The sequence below is a fragment of the Vombatus ursinus genome, unplaced genomic scaffold, assembly GCF_900497805.2.
Source record: "Vombatus ursinus unplaced genomic scaffold, bare-nosed wombat genome assembly UNPS02009205.1, whole genome shotgun sequence".
Taxonomy (NCBI): Eukaryota; Metazoa; Chordata; class Mammalia; order Diprotodontia; family Vombatidae; genus Vombatus; species Vombatus ursinus.
The window spans coordinates 8,976,864-8,978,567 of NW_020948983.1; the positions used below are offsets into that span (position 1 = coordinate 8,976,864).

General features: G+C 41.1%; 1 protein-coding gene across 3 annotated transcripts in view; it reads right to left on the reverse strand.

Moving 5' to 3' along the window:
* The window catches only part of ACSL5 (acyl-CoA synthetase long chain family member 5), a 50,296-nt gene that overhangs the window by 47,118 nt on the left and 1,474 nt on the right, over positions 1-1,704 (reverse strand). For 2 of the 3 annotated variants that reach the window (XM_027851843.1, XM_027851840.1), the window contains exon 1: positions 132-385. The exons of the other annotated variant lie outside the window; for it this stretch is intronic. The gene's annotated coding sequence lies outside the window, so the exon portion shown is untranslated. Of the gene's footprint in view, positions 1-131; positions 386-1,704 lie in introns of those variants that run through there. 3 annotated transcript variants of the gene reach the window in all.

Here is a 1,704-nt window from a genome sequence, read left to right on the forward strand (position 1 = left end):
AGAGAGAGAGAGAGAGAGAGAGAGAGAGAGAGAGAGAGAGAGAGAGAACAAAACTGGGGTTGCCCCACAGACTTTTCTCATACTTTCACAGCACCTCCACAACAACCCCTTGGGTATGTTGTTGCCTTTACCTGGTGTGGAAGCAGCATCAGTCAGGCTGCCAGGGTTTGGGAATTCCTTCCTGAGGCTCTTGTCTGTCCGCTAAGCCTGCCTCCCACTGTCCTGGGTTCTACTCAGGCCTGGCCAGATTCAGGATATTTCTTCCATGGGATCAGACAGATGGATCTCAGACTCAGATCTCATGTGGTCACCCTCCATTTATCCCCAGAACGTGTGTACACAGATCAGGCATGAGCAGGCTCTCCCTTACATACCCAGGGCTCTCCACTTCCTGGTTGTTCTCTTATAACTGAAAGTGGAAGTGTTCTGACAGGAAAGAAGTCGTCCCCAGCTAAGCCTTTAACTCCTGCCTAAGAGATTTCCAACTGATTTCTGTTTCAGTGTTATAAACCCAAAGGAGTCTGCCTGTGTTTTACCACCTTAAACAAAACCTTGCAACCATACCTCACCCCACAAATTTAAACATACCCAAGGTTTTCCAGTCAGAGTCACCTAGCATAACTAGTGTTTGAATAGAGCAGAAAGAGGCTAGGAAAAGCTGACATTTGACCACACTACTAGGAGCCAATGTACAAAAGACCATGTGCATCTACCTGGGCCCCACCTGCCTTTAGAATCCCAGAAGCTCCTCCAGTTCTGACAGCTGTCAGTATAGAGAGTTTAAAGATTAGTGCTTTAGGACTTACTGGGTAAAAACCCACTCATAAGAAAGTTTCTAAGTGGCCTCACCTTATCTCCACCCCACCCTTCACTAGATCCCTAATTAACCTATCTTATTGTGATCTCATTCGCATTCTTCTAATTGGGTTTACTTAGAAATGGGAAAACTTGGGGAAGAATAAGAAGTATTGACTAAGAATGGAATAATTGAAGCTTTGCTGGGGGAGAAAGGGTTAATTTACTCCTTAATTTAATTTAGCTCCCCTTTAGCCCTACACCTACCTCAGAAGTACTAAGAATGTAAAGCCATTTTTTTCCACAGATCTTGTTTTTTCAAAAACAGGTAGAGTTTATTATGGGATATTTTGCCTTTTTTTTTTTACCCAGATGTTTAGTCAGCTATGGTTCATTCTTTCAACCAGGGTTCTTAAGGGACCTCCAAGTGGTCTATGGATAGATTTAAGGAGTAGAGGTTGTAAATTTGGATGGGAAAAAATATGTCTTTATTTTCACTCATCTTTAACTAAAATTTATCATTGTATTAAATTTTGATTTACACTGGGCAAGTCACTTAACTCTGATTGCCTCACAAAAAAAAATTTTTTTTTTCATTTAAAAAAGCCCCATGATTCTAAGAAGGAATTCATAGTCTTCACCAGACTCCCCAAGGGATCCATGACACAAAAAAGATTAAAGACCTATGCTTTTAGACAGTGCTATACTTCCTTAAAATCAGATCTATCCAAGAAGTCTTCTGCTAAATCCTCTGCATGATGGAGATGATCTAAACCAGTTTTTCCTCTCAGAAATAACTGATTAGAAAAGGGAAAGATCAAGCATGAGGTGTAATTTAACCCAATCTAGCCATCATCCTGACCTTTTGGCATCTACCTACTCAACCCCAAATGTCTCTTTTTATAGAGT